The following is a 16,001-nucleotide window of genomic DNA, read 5'->3' as shown; positions in this document are numbered from 1 at the left end:
TTTTTAATAATTCATTCCGCTTTACCTACATAACTGATAACTTGTGGAATTGGAATCGTTGAGATGAATTAATTGAAAATGATAAAGGTCTTCTTGATGTGGTGTGCGGTCTGCTGTAATGGTTGGCACTTGTGGATGTCACATTCTTACAGAACGTATATTTACATACCCCCTTGTGTTGGTGTAGTTTAGTGATTGTCTGCTTGTTATTTCAGAATGTTGGCATTTTGTTTTACATGTATAAATTACCAGGTGATGCAAACATACAAATATACAAGAAAGAATATTGGGGTAGTAAGTGACATACATTTCCGTCATGTTTTGACTACAGAAAAGCAGAGTAGAGTGTCATGTTGTTCGCGTTCTGTGTGAATAGATGTAGCAGAGCTAATCTTGTTATTTATCCCTTTCCTAGCACACTCCCTCAGTTTCGGACTCTGGTTAATTAATTAGTAATGCAATAAGCATTATATATGTGCAGACTGTCTGGTTTTTAACGTCTTTAGATTTTCTTCATTACTTTAAAGCCATTATTCCTGAGCTCATGTGTCAATTCTTTTACCCAATTCGTTTTGCTACAATTCGTTTAGCTACAATACTGCTCCACAAGATCATGTCCTATGCAGGGAACCTAGAATTCAGGCGTTCAGAGCTCGGATTTTCTATAACAATTATTACTTCCAATATGTTAAATATGTGGATTACGGAGATTTTAGCACCAGAGAGAGCGCCTCGCATTTAGGATTTAGAGCTCCCTCCTCCTATGCTGCTGGCTAAGGAGCTTTCAGCACCAGGGAGAGCACTGCACTGTGAACGGACCTGTAATACTCTGCCCATGTGCTGTCCCGGGTGGAAATCCACAGATTGATGCCCCTCAACATATGAACATTATATATCGTTCAGCACCACATACATATCCCCACTTTTCCTCTACTACATACAGAGTGATCATTCTTCTCTTGTACGGTCAGCAGTATGGAGAGCTCCTTGTACAGGACATCCTGGAGCAGCTTGCAGCACCACGTACAGCTCATTGCACTTGTTACTTTACATTACTTGCAGGTTTTTCTGCACTAGGAGAATATCCTGTACATGTAATGCATAAAACATGCTAAGCACAGTGTTATTATCCTACATATGATGCTTTCCCCATCTCTGGGAGCTCCCTGCACTCTACCATTATTACTCTTCTAATTCTCTTGTAATGTGCAGACTGCAGAGTAGCCAGCAGCATGGAGAGCTCCCAGCACGTCTGTGCTGCTATCACTACTGTCATGTTCTTGTCTCATGTAGATTACATGGCGAGCTCCTTGTGCGTTTAATATATTTGGTTCTGCGTTATTTCTTTCGTGTTCTACAATGCGCAAGGCAGAGCATTTTCTACTGTTGTCAATAGTAGTCACCCCCTGGAGACATATTACACCTTTCATACAGTTATTTATTACAGAACATGACTCCAGCACCACCCAGAGCAACCTACGCATCCTTTACTACATGCATTATTAGAATTGTCATGCTCTTTTCATTTGCATGATTGAGAATCTTATGTATGGTATTAATGTTTCTTTACAGTACAGAGCAGTCAACATCAGGGAGATCTAAATGCACTTATTATACTAAATGCAACATTATTTTGCTTCTGGTCGTGCTGTACTTTCTCATGCTGCTCATATGTACATTATACAATGCAATTGCAGCCATTACGCTTTATTAGAATGTAGACTGCACAGTTTGCAGCTCCACTAGCCGCTGACTGCATATACTATACAGTGTTAGCACTGCTTTTATGGCTGTGTCCTACGCTCACTGCACAGCTTTTTGCACCACAAAGAGCCCAACACACACATATACTCATTACTGTCATTTTATTGTTCTCATGCCCTTGTCCTATGTGCAATGCAGAGCTTTCAGCACCCATGGGAGCTCCCTGCTCCCTGTTTAACGACTTGCAGCGATGCTCCTGTTCTCACGCCCTTCACCTGTGTAGAATGCAATTATTTCAGTACCAGAATGAGCTTCTGTAGATATTATATCACATACAGGGTTATTACTGTCTACATGCCCTGGCCATAAATATACTGCAGAACAATCTACACCACAGAAAGCTCTGCACGAATACACAGACACCCTACATTTATATTACTATCCTCACGCTCATTGTCCTGTGTAAAATATTAAGCTTTCATTACCATGGAGCATCTTCTACACTTACATGCTCCATACAGAGCATATATGTTATTAATTTGATTATGCCTCCGAGCTGTGTAACCTATAGAGCTTCCAGCACCACAGAAAACTCCTTGTTTAATGTGAATGTGTGTGTGTGTATATATATATATATATATATATATATATATATATATATATATATAGCTCTGGTGCTATAGATCCTTGTCCTGCATACAATGTTATCACAGCTCTAATACCCTTGCCTTCTGTGATCTGGAAAGCTTTCAGGACCCCTGAGGTCTCCCTGCACATATAATACTACATAAAGTGCTATTACCGCTCTCATACCATTGTCGTATGTGATCTGTATTGCTTCCAGCACCATGGAGAACTTTCTGCAGATATCATGCTACATACAATGTTATTACTATGTCATCTGTTGAGCTTTTAGGACCACTGAGGGCTTTTCGCACATATAATGTTATTACAGCTCTCATACCCTTGAGCTCCAGTGTGTTGTGTGTAAAGCTTTCAGGACTACAGAGAGCCTCCTGTCCATATTATACTGCATACAGTTATTACAGCTCCCATATGATTGTGCTATGTGGTCTGTAATGTTCTCAGGACCACGGAGAGCTTTCTGTGTCTGCACATATTATTCTGCATACAGAGTTATTACAGCTTTCAGGACCTCGGAGAGCTCTCAGTACATATCATGATGCACACAGTATTATTGCAGCTTTCAGGACCCCGGGGGAGCTCTATCTCTGTACATATTATACTGCATATAGTTATTACTGCTTTAAGGACCCCATACATTATTATTACAGCTCTCATGTCCTTCTGCTATATACTTTGTACAGCTTTCAGGACCAGGGAGAGCTGTGTGTTCATTTCATGCTGCATACAGTATCATTACAGCTCTCAGGACCCCAAACAGGACCACATACAATTATATCACAGCTGTCTGAACACCATACAGTCTTATCACTGTTCTCAGGACCCCAGTCAGGACCATGTACAGTATTATTACAGCTCTCAGGACCCTATACAGTCTTATCACAGCTCTCAGGATACCATAGATGACCACATACAGTCTTATCACAGCTGTCAGGACCCCATACAGTCGTATCACAGCTCTCAGGATACCATACTGGACCCCATACAGTCTTATCGCAGCTCTCAGGTTACCATACATGACCACATACAGTCTTATCACAGCTCTCAGGACCACATACAGTTATATCACAGCTCTCAGGACCCCATACTGTCTTATCACAGCTCTCAGGGGACCATGCAGGACCATATACAGTCTTATCACAGCTCTCAGGGGACCACATAAAGTCTTATCACCGCTCTCAGGGCACCATACCGTCTTATCACAGCTCTCAGGATACCATACTGGACCATATACAGTCTTATCACAGCTCTCAGGATACCATACAGGACCACATAGTCTTATCACAGCTCTCAGGACCCCATATAGTCTTATCACAGCTCTCAGGGGACCACATACAGTCTTATCACAGCTCCCAGGACCCCATACATTCTTATCACAGCTCTCAGGACCCCATATAGTCTTATCACAGCTCTCAGGGGACCACAAACAGTCTTATCACAGCTCCCAGGACCCCATACAGTCTTATCACAGCTCTCAGGACACAATACAGAACCACATACAGTCTTATCACAGCTCTCAGGACCACATACAGTTATATCACAGCTGTCTGGACCCCATACAGTCTTATCACAGTTCTCCAGACCCCATACAGTGTTATCACAGCTCTCAGGACGCCATACAGGACCACATAGTCTTATTACAGCTCTCCGGACCACATACAGTTATATCACAATTGTCAGGACCCCATACAGCATTATCACAGCTGTCAGGACCCCATACAGCATTATCACAGCTCTCAGGACCCCATACAGCATTATCACAGCTCTCAGGACCCCATACAGCATTATCTCTCAGGACCCCATACAGCATTATCACAGCTCTCAGGACCCCATACAACATTATCACAGGTCTCAGGACCCCATACAGCATTATCACAGGTCTCAGGACCCCATACAGCATTATCACAGCTCTCAGGACCCCATACAGCATTATCACAGCTCTCAGGACCCCATACAGCATTATCACAGCTCTCAGGACCCCATACAGCATTATCACAGCTCTCAGGACCCCATACAGCATTATCACAGCTCTCAGGACCCCATACAACATTATCACAGCTCTCAGGACCCCATACAGCATTATCACAGCTCTCAGCACCCCATACAGCATTATCACAGCTGTGGCCCCGCGTCTCTGATCGCAGCATAGCTAATATCTGCCTCTGCCCTTGTCTCGTTGCAGTGGTCTAGATAAAGCCCCTTTTCCTGCAGATGAGTTCCTGCACATGAGCCCATTATTAATGATGCGGGTGAGAATGGCTGCTGTCTTATTAATGATGCGGGTGAGAATGGCTGCTGTCTTATTAATGATGCGGGTGAGAATGGCTGCTGTCTTATTAATGATGCGGGTGAGAATGGCTGCTGTCTTATTAATGATGCGGGTGAGAATGGCTGCTGTCTTATTAATGATGCGGGTGAGAATGGCTGCTGTCTTATTAATGATGCGGGTGAGAATGGCTGCTGTCTTCTCTGCGCATTTCTACCAGTGAGAAGCGTATTACAGACAGCTGAGAGCTGGCGCTTCCTCCCGTCTGCAGTGTTCCCCGCCTGGCTGCAGGAATCCCATCTCGCTGGAGGAGCTGTTGCTCATGTCTGGCTGGAGACCCCTTGCGGATGAAGGGGGATTCCCTATGCTTTCCCCGCTAATGTTACGTGCAGCAGCAACGAGGTGTCTCAGCTGCCAATCCCAGGTGCCCCCTCACCTACTGACTGAGCTGTTTGCATTATTAATGTTTCCGAAGCTAAACATAGCCGCTTGCCTTTAGCTGAGGAGCCCGCAGATTATTAATGAGGCGCGTTCTGGGGTTACCCCGGCAGGAATCACCCGGCTCTTCCACACTCCAGCTGGGAGTGCGCATGCGCGTCACTGCAGTGCGTGGGAAGGAGAGTGCTGGAGGCAGCCGCCACTAATCATCTGTGCAGACAGGAGGCAGGAGCAGGGCAGCCAGTGTACGATTCCTCCTGGGTGACTAGGATGGGGGATTCCTGCAGGCACACGTAGCTGCTGCTCCGAGGTGTGTGAACAGATGCCTACACCTGCAGCAGTGATCTCCTGTGTGTTAGGTCTTTTTCTTCTATAAGAACCTGAAACATACAGAAGGTTTATTGTGTATGATTAAGCACATAGCTGCCAAGGCCCATTGTAGGGCCCGCTTTATACTAAACACAATTATAGAAAAAAGAACCTCATTACCTTTTGCAATCACACATAGGGAAGCCTGATAATAGCAGGTGGACAGGATTGTACCGCAGGGATTAGTCTATTGTCTGCTTTGATTTATTAAAGTTGATAAAAACATATTTTTTCTATCTACTGACTCCGATGTTGCAGATGACATATGTCCCTCCAATATCCAGTAACTGAGTGGTGACTGCTGAGAATGCTATTAGCATCTAAGAGAAGCTGAATGCTCAAGGTTGTCACACAGACAATAATGCTTGTGTATACTAAGCCAAGCTTCCATCAAGGCGGCTGGTGCCCTGTATGTGTAGAATAAATACATGGCTTTGTTTTTACACCATGCATTTTACAGGAATTAATTCTTTTATTCTGAATTACTCCACCTAATATGTCTGCATGTGTTGAACTATATAATCTCATTTCTGACTCTTGCAAATAAGCCATATTTATGTCGATATTAAAATAGTTTTTCTTTAGGAGCTGTTTCACAAATGGCAATAAAACAATGAGATTACACTCTGTTATTATGTGTTCTAGCACTCTGAAGATAATAACAATAAAGATATTTCATTGATAGAGATTCCTTAGTACAGCACATTGCCAATAAGAATGAAAGCACTAGCCAAATAAAAAGACACAATTCAATGCAACTATAAATTATACTCTATATCCAGACGCTTATAAATTCTCTGGTTGGCTGCACATTGTCTAACATTCAGGCTGACGTTGACAGTTTTCAAAGCTGCCAAGCATTTCTTGCTTTATTTTTCTAGCAAGGGCAGGGTGAGGTGAAAGTAAAGCTAAGGACAAGAAGCCACGCAGCACCGTGTATGGGAGAAATTACATTCCTGTTTCTCCAAGGGCTAATTCAGATGTGCAGTTTTTTACACACGAGAAAAATGCTCATAGTTTTATCAGTAATTTTGTTCAGTTTCATCCGACTTTCCTTAACGTCGTCAGAGTTTTATGAGTTTTTCACAGAAGAGAAAAAAAATGTTTTCCACCTTGTCCTGTATAGCAGCCCATGAAAAACAAAAATAAAACGGATCACACTCAGATGGCATCCTAGTGCTGTTTAGATTTTTGCACAGAACCATAGACTTGCATTGCCGATTTTGATACGACACTCAGGTCAATATCGGACGTGTCTTAGCAATTTTGCGCAGACCACAGTTAAAAAAAATCTATATATATTTGCATATGAACAGACCCATAGACTATGCAAGGTACGTGTTGTATCCGTGAAAACTACTAATACAATTCCTAGGCTAGGATCACACAAGCGTATAAAAATTATTCCGATTTTAATTCAGAAAAGTGGGACGATTATTTTCTCACCTGTCATCCGTGTGCAATCTGTTTTTTTTACATTAGAAGTAATTAATCATTTACAGGAACATTTCCATTTCTCTATGTTACAGAATTGCAATGTATCCGTAAAAATCGGATACCATACTGTGTCATCCAATTATTTTCTCGCACCCATAGACTTGAATAGGTGAGTCTTGCCTGATTTTAGACTGAAATCGCGGCATGCTGAAATTTTTTTCACAGACAGATTCTGTCAATGAAAAAAAATGGCCATCAGCACTGCCCCATTGAATAACATTAGTCCAATAAATATCAGATATCACTTGTCCAATTTATACGGTTGCGTCAGTGAGTCCTAACACAGTGAATCATGGATGTGCTGATTTTATTGGCGATGTTTAAAAGAACACTGTCTATAAGATATGAGTGACCTGTCTGGAGGGTGAAAGTCTTCTGTTGTATTAATGCTTGTATGAAAAATGTAGTATTTTATATTCCACCCCATATTCCTGCAGTGTTCACCCATAATGCAGCAAACAAACATTATAAATGTTGTACTGTAATAATAATCACAGCATCTACCAAATATTGATGTTTGGTAAACAACCTTTCTTTTCCTCTGTCTAATGTATGTGACTAGGAGAGTGACATGCAATATTCCTGCACTGTAATAGGTAGCACTCTTCAGCCTGCAGTCTCTCTGGGATTACTTAGTACTAAAGCAAGATTCATTCCCTTTGCAATAAGAGAATGCATATGGGATATGCCTAAAAATAGCATTAAAAACAACAATTACAACTTCAATACTATTTCATTGATGGAGCTCATTCTTAAATATGCCTAATCTTTATAATAATGATATGTGCTTGCAATCTTACAGTTTTTAGAATCTGGCTGTGTGGTAATCTGAGTTGTTGAAGCTTAATTAAAGAAGATATAGTATGTGAGACACTAATGCCGCTTTTATATAAAGCCTAGGGTGTCTTGATTATACAGAGAATGCTTCATTGCTTACAAATAGCCTTTTCTCCATTAAACCTTTTAGCTTTATTAGGCTTCGTAAGTGAAATTCTCCTTTTTCTATGACTGTAAATAGTTATCATGCACTTGATTTATTTTGACATATAAGCTGTGATTTGGAAAAATAGTGGCATTTGATTCTTAAAGGGAATCTGTCATCAGAAATGATGTTATTAACCTGCAGATATGCGGTTAGTCTGCAGGTTAACAGCGTTATAATGCTGCCCGGCGCCTGCAAGTAGCCGAATGCAGCGGGGAGAAAATGAATTTTTTTCTCCCCAGCAGCATTCGGTTTCAGTTATGGGTGACAGGGGCGCCACTGGTTCAGACACCACTCTGAGAATACAGAATAACCGCTGTAACCGCGCCCCGGCCCTGACTGACAGCCGACCCCAATGCAGAGCGAGTGTCAGTCAGGGCCGGGGCCGCGGTTGCTGGAGCATCTCTGTATTCTCAGAGCGGTGACTGAACCATCGCTGGCCCCACCACTTATGACTGAAACCGATTGCTGCCGGGAAGAATAAAGTTAATTTTCTTCCCGCTGCATTCAGCTACGTGCAGGGGCCGGGCAGCATAATAACGCTGTTAACCTGCAGATTAACCGCGTATCTGCAGGTTAATAGCATTATTTCTAGTGACAGGTTCCCTTTAAGTGATACACACAGGAGGGTTTATATTGGGAAATTCTAGTTAAAAGGGTATTCGCATCTTTGATATTTATGGCATTTCCAAGGGATATGCCATTAAAACGATAGATGTAGGACCCATCACCATATGTGCTGCTCCTTCCGTTCACATCTATGGTCATTCCTAATGTAGCCAAGCACTCCGATAAAGGGGCAGCCACTTCAATTCCTGGCAGCTCGAAACAGGGTCCCTTTCTCAAGATAGATGTGGATGCCATTGGTTGAACCTGCATCCCTCTCTGAGGCCCGCAACTATCTCAAGAATGGTGCAGTGAATGAAATGGTGGCTGTGCATGCAGCACTTTTTCCATTTACAGTGGGTACGGAAAGTATTCAGACCCCTTTACATTTTTCACTTTTTGTTTCATTGCAGCCATTTGGTAAAGTCTAAAAAGGTCATTTTTTTCTCATTAAGGTACACTCTGCACCCCATCTTGACTGAAAAAAAAACAGAAATGTAGAAATTTTTGCAAATTTATTAAAAAAGAAAAATTCTTCCTTGCAGATCTTCTCCAGTTCCGTCAGGTTGGATGGTGAACGTTGGTGGACAGCCATTTTCAGGTCTCTCCAGAGAAGCTCAATTGGGTTTAGGTCAGGGCTCTGGCTGGGCCAGTCAAGAATGGTCACAGAGTTGTTCTGAAGCCACTCCTTTGTTATTTTAGCTGTGTGCTTAGGGTCATTGTCTTGTTGGAAGGTGAACCTTCGGCCAAGTCTGAGGTCCAGAGCACTCTGGAAGAGGTTTTCATCCAGAATATCTCTGCACTTGGTCACATTCATGTTTCCTTCAATTGCAACCAGTTGTTCTGTCCATGCAGCTGAAAAACACCCCCATAGCATGATGCTGCCGCCACCATGTTTCACTGTTGGGATTGTATTGGGCAGGTGATGAGCAGTGCCTGGTTTTCTCCACACATACCTCTTAGAATTATCAATAAAAAGTTCTATCTTCGTCTCATCAGACCAGAGAATCTTATTTCTCATAGTCTGGTGGGAGTCCTTCATGTGTTTTTGAGCAAACTCTATGCGGGCTTTCATATGTCTTGCACTGAGGAAAGGCTTCCGTCGGGCCACTCTGCCATAAAGGCCCGACTGGTGGAGGGCTGCAGTGATAGTTTACTTTGTGGAACTTTCTCCCATCTCCCTATTGCATCTCTGGAGCTCAGCCACAATGCTCTTGGGGTTCTTCTTTACCTCTCTCACCAAGGCTCTTCTCCCACGATTGCTCAGTTTGGCTGGACGGCCAGGTCTAGGAAGACTTCTGGTGGTCCAAAACTTCTTCCATTTAAGGATTATGGAGGCCACTGTGCTCTTAGGAACCTTGAGTAATGCAGAAATTCTTTTATAACCTTGTCCAGATCTGTGCCTTGCCACAATTCTGTCTCTGAGCTCTTTTGGCAGTTCCTTTGAGCTCATGATTCTCATTTGGTTTGACATGCACTGTGAGCTGTGAGGTCTTATATAGACAGGTATGTGCCTTTCCAAGTCAAGTCCTATCAGTTTAATTAAACACAGCTGGACTCCAATGAAGGAGTAGAACCATCTCAAGGAGGATCACAAGGAAATGGACAGCATGTGACTTAAATATGAGTGTCTGAGCAAAGGGTCTGAATACTTATGACCATGTGATATTTCAGTTTTTCTTTTTTAATAAATTTGCAAAAATTTCTACATTTCTGTTTTTTTTCTCAGTCAAGATGGGGTGCAGAGTGTACTTTAATGAGAAAAAATTGAACTGTTTAGAATTTACCAAATGGCTGCATTGAAACAAAGAGTGAAAAATTTACAGGGGTATGAATACTTTCCGTACCCACTGTACTTCTATCATAGTTTAAAAAATATAGACATACACGATGCATCAGAACAATGCAATTAATTAATTCATGAACTCCGATAATGCTGTAAACATTAAAAGGGTCAGGTACTTAGCGTTTCTGATTTAAAGAGCGCAAAAGCCATCCATCCACGTCAAGTTGTAGCTTTTAACCCCTTCACAACCGGCCCAGTTTTAGTTTTTGCGTTTGCTTTTTTGTTTTTACCGACCCTTCTTCCCAGATCCATAACTATTTTCTTTTTCTGTCATATGAGGGCTTTTGCAGGTTGTACTTTTGAATTTGACCATTCATTTTTTCACATAGTTTACTGGAAAATGAGAAAAAAAATTCCAAGTGCAGTGAAATTGTGAAAAAAGTGCAATCCTGACATTGTTTTTCTGGGAATTAATTTTACGGTGTACATTGTGTGGTAAGAATGACCTCACCGTATGATTCTGCTCATCAATATGATTATGGCGATACCAAACATGTCTAGTTTTTTTTATTATTTTAGTGGTGAAAAAAAATTAGAAGTTTGCAAAAAAAAAAAGGTTGTGTCGCCATTTTCTGAGACCCATAACGTTTTAATTTTTCGGGGTGAGATAATGTTTTTATTGATACCACTTTGGGATAGATGTGACATTTTGATCGCTTATTACAGCATTTTTATAGTGTTGCAACGACCAACAAAAACATGATTTTGGCATTTTTTAACATCATTATTTTTAATGTGGGAAAAGTGGGGGGTGATTTGAACTTTAATTTATTTTTTTATTTTTTTCATATATATATATTTTTTAATTTTTTACTTTTTGCTGTATTTGTTAGTCCCCTTAGGGGACTTGAGGCTGTGATTCTTTGTGCTACATGCAACAATGCTACAGTATTTCTGCATATAGTAAAAATATTGGTCTATTTTGAAGCATAGCCACAAGCTGGGTTTCAAAGGTGCTCCATAATGACAAGTACGGAGGTCTTGAATAGACCCCTGGCTGTCATAGCAACCCATCGACGACCCGCAATCATATAGCGGGCATGCCAATGGGATCGACAGTGACATACATTTAACAGAGGCAGGTGCTGGCTGTAATACACAGCCATGACCTGCCAGGTATGGGGTGTAATGCTGCACAAATACACTGTGTGGCCAATATACAAACATATACATACACTGTGCGTCAGCACACTGAGATTAATGCATACATGAACTCTAATGTTGCTGTCGTTAGAACACCACTGGGTTACCATGATACAGCATCTCATATCCTTTAATGTTGTATTGTCAAGATGGATTTTCCTGACTTCCTAATACAATCCTAACCTGATTATTTAATTGTAAATGAATATTAGCATGTGGTGGGATGATGACATTTGTTGTTCTAGTTCTAGGAAAGCAGCTGTGTTGTGGCTGTCACTATACAATGGAACAAATTAACTTGAACATTGAGCTTGTGTAATGTTCTCTAGCAAACAGTGAAATAGCAAATGAGGCTTCAAGACACCTTTTTATCCTTTGATAAAAAGACATAGTGTGAATAATAAGAGAGTGCAGCTAAAATTACATGAACACTTCTGTGCAGTTTCATGTGTCTTTTGTGATGTGATTTGCTGCTACAGAATATTGGTAAACAGAGTCACTCTCTAGATCTAACCTGTAATTGAAACTATAAAGCCACTAATGTGTAACTGATATTTTTGTATGCGTTTGCCATGAAAGTTTGTAATATTTTCATTTTCTAATTAACACTTGACATATAGGGACAATCAATGGGGTAACAATGTTTTGAACTTTTGACTTTCAGGCTCCATATCTCACCATCCACTACTGCTTCGATCGTGAGACTACCATTATTTTATAGACAATCATCTTGGCTATCTCATTCATAAATTTGACTTGCAACTAGTTAGCATATGATTAGTTATGCAGAGTCTTGTCATGTCACTTCATTGTTACTGTTTTGCTCCTGGTGGTGGAAAAAAATGTTTCTTCCTGTATACTACAAATTACAACCTATTCTCACATTCCCTAATAGCTCAGTGTTTTATTAGGTTGATACTCAAGTGAAAGATCATTGGTTCAAATAGAGAAGCAGAGAAACAGCATCATCCAGCTCATCAATAGCGATCTCTCGGCCAAGAAAAATGCCAATCTGCGTGATTTGAGTGCCATGGCAGTTGGAAGAATACGAAATGAAGTCCGTCCACCATTCAAAAGCCAAGAGGTGGACGTCCAGGCAAAATATCGGAATCCACAAGTCGGCTCATCACAGGGTCTATCAGCTCTGGCGCGACAAACACGGCAGTGGAGGTGACTCGTATGCTTCGTAATAGTGAGATCACAGATGTCCATGCAAGCACTGTGTGACACACATTACACAAGTCTGGAATGGTGACTCAAAAAAGGTGTAGAAGCCTCAACTTCAATATTGTCATAAGAAGCGTTGACTCGAGTTTGCAAAAAAGTACGAAAGTGGACAAAAGAATATTGAAAACGGGTGATTTGGAGCAGTGAGACAAAAGTCAATAAACTTGTGTCTGGAAGAAACAAGGGAAAAAGGGGCTAACAGATTGAGAAATTGAAGGAACTTGACAAGGATCTATGGTGGTCTCAATGCTGAGCTATACAAGAGTATCCTACGAGGCGAGTTACTTCATACACTCGAGTACTATGGGTATAAAAAGGACAACAGTGTTCCAGCAGGACAACGACTCAAAGCATATGTTGAGATTAGTGAAGAAGTGGTTCAATGACAATGAAGTAGAGGTGTTGGATTGGCCCCCACAGTCCCCAGACCTCAACCCAATCGAACACTTGTGAGTAGAGTTGAAGAAAAAACTGTATGCCTACCCAAATGAATCGACCAGTATGCACCAATTTTGGGAATGTGTAGAAGAGACCTGGGATCAGATTTTGGTCGAGACATGCTTGAATCTGATCCAGAGCATGCTCAGAAGGATTAAGACAGTGTTGAAAGTCAATGGTGGATTTACAAAATAGTAACAAAATAATAAAAACTTAAAAACTAAAATTTAGATTTTTAGGAGCAAAACAGTAACAATGCAGTGACATTATTATTATTATTATTATTTATTATTATAGCGCCATTTATTCCATGGCGCTTTACATGTGATAGGGATATACATAACAAAAGCATTTACATAATCTTAACAAAACGAGTCAGCGACTGGTACAAGAGGAGCGAGGACCCTGCCCACGAGGGCTCACAGTCTACAAGGGATGGGTGACGATACATTAGGTGAGGGTAGAGCTGGTCGTGCAGTGGTGTTTACTGCAGGTTGTAGGCTTGTCGGAAGAGGTGACATGACAAGAATCTGCATAACTAATCATATGCTAAATACAGTAGTTGCTAATCAAATTTATGTATGATATAGTCTAGATGATTGTCTATAAAATGATGATAGTCTCATGTTTGAAGCAGTAGTGGATGGTGAGATATGGAACCTCAAACTCAAAAGTTCAAAACATTGGTACCCTTTTGTTCGTCACTGTATAAAGCGAATTCTGCTAAGCTCTACCTGGCTTTAAAATGAATAATGGTATATTTAAAGTGATGGCCTATCCTGCTTCCTCTGTGTTCAGTTGCCATGGTAGATGCTAACCCCATCACTGAGTAACATTTACATTTTTCATCTGTTCTTTAACTACTTTGATCATTTACCTTTAAGGTATTTTATATTTTCTGGAACATACACTAAAGTACACCCACATTACACCTGCAGGAGGTTTTATGACATCTCATCCTAAATCAATAGAAATATTTATGTAGTTGATCTTCTCTTTGTAGCAATAACACCTTTCGCTCTTTTTGGGAAGACTTTCTACAAGATTTTGGGGTGTGTCTGTGGGATTTTTTGCAATTTTTTTTCCAGAAGAGCATTTGTGAGGTCAGACACTAATGTTGGATGAAAGGACCTGGCTGACAATCTGCCTTCTAGTTCATCCCAAAGGTCTTTGATGCAGTTGAGATCAAAGTGCTGTACAGACAGTCAAGTTCTCCCACATTAAACTCAGGCGGTCATGGACCTTACTTTGTGTATTGTGGCACAGTTATGCTGGAACAGAAAAGGATCTTCCCAAACTGTTTCAATGAAGTTGGAATCATACAATTTTCCAAAATGTCTTGGTAAACTGAAGCATTAAGATTTCCTTTCGATAAAATTTAACCTCTTGCCGACCGCCCATTGTATATAAACGTCGGCGCTGCCTGGGCTCTGTGCAGCGCCGACGTTTATAAACGATCGGTGGTCCCGCAGCGCTCAGGACCCCCAGGGTTCTGCAAGCGCTGCAGGTGCGGTGCAGAGTGACAGCTCTGACAGGGGACATCATCGGGACCTGATTGGATCAGGTCCCAATGATGTTAACCCTTTACTATCTTCTAGATGCCGTGATATATAGCGATCGTGGCATTTAGAAGATAGTGAAAGGAGAGGGGGATGTCCACTTACCTCACTGGTGGCCCCCCTGATGTCTGAGAGGACGTGGCGTTGTCATGGCAGCCGGAGGTCACATGACCGCCTCCGGGTCTGCCATGTACGGTGTCCTGCTAGGCTCAGCCTGCAGCTGAGTCTAGCAGGAGATAATTACAGTTTTACACTGTCAACAGAGCTCTCATGCAATGCAATACAAGTCTATTGCATTGCATGAGAACAGTGATTAGAAAAATAAAAATTGATGTCCCGTACTGGGACTAAGTAAAAATGTAAAAAAAAAAAGTCTAAAAAATGTTTTCAAACTGTTAAAAAAATCACAAAATAAATAAAAATAAATAAATAAAATATTAAACCAATAAATCCGTATATTGATGCAAAAACAAAAAAAGCACAAATATTTGGTATCGCCGCGTCCGAAACAACCCAATCTATAAAACTGTCACACTAATTAACTCCTTCTGTGCACACCGTAAAAATTTTTTTAAAAAAAAGCGCAGCAAAAAACTATGCTTTTTCATCATATCGCCAAATAAAAAGTGGAATAAAATGCGATCAAAAAGCCAAATGGAAATAAAAATGGTACCGCTGAAAACATCATCTTGTTCCTCAAAAAAAAAGCCGCCATACAGCTCCATCAGCCGAAAAATAAAAAGTTATAGCTCTCAGAATAAAGCGAGGTAAAAAAATATTTTTTCTATAAAATTGTTTTATTGTGTAAAACGCCAAAACATAAAAAAAAATATACGGTAAGTGTAGTATCGCTGTAAACGTACTGACCCGAAGAATAACTCTGCCTTATCACTTTTACCACACGCAGAATAGCATAAAAAAAAACTCAAAAAACAATTCCTGAATTGTTTCATTTTTGTTCATTTTACCTCCAAAAAAATGGAATAGAAAGCGATTAAAAAATGTCACATACCCAAAAATGGTACAAATAAAAATGTCAACTCGTCCCGCAAAAAACAAGCCCCCACATGACTCTGTCAGCCGAAATATGGAAAAATTATAGCTCTCAAAATATGGCGATGCAAAAACTAGATTTTGCAAAAAAAAGCGTTTTTTACTGTGTGACAGCTGTCAGTCATAAAAACCCGATATAAATCTGGTATCGCTGTAATCGCACCGATCCGAAGAATAAAGTAATCTAATCATTTATACCACACGAGGAATGGCGTAAAAAATAAATAA

At 40.8% G+C, this 16,001-nt stretch overlaps 1 protein-coding gene across 1 annotated transcript in view; it reads left to right on the top strand.

Annotated features, from left to right (window-relative positions):
• Nucleotides 1-16,001, top strand: part of KCNN2 (potassium calcium-activated channel subfamily N member 2) — a 292,772-nt gene that overhangs the window by 2,319 nt on the left and 274,452 nt on the right. The window lies entirely within an intron of this gene.

Source organism: Phyllobates terribilis, unplaced genomic scaffold (assembly GCF_046119375.1).
Source record: "Phyllobates terribilis strain yellow unplaced genomic scaffold, ASM4611937v1 Scaffold_1__5_contigs__length_1240528914, whole genome shotgun sequence".
Classification (NCBI taxonomy): Eukaryota; Metazoa; Chordata; class Amphibia; order Anura; family Dendrobatidae; genus Phyllobates; species Phyllobates terribilis.
The sequence above is the reverse complement of the archived record's forward strand: the minus strand, read 5'-3'. Positions and strand labels throughout refer to the sequence as shown.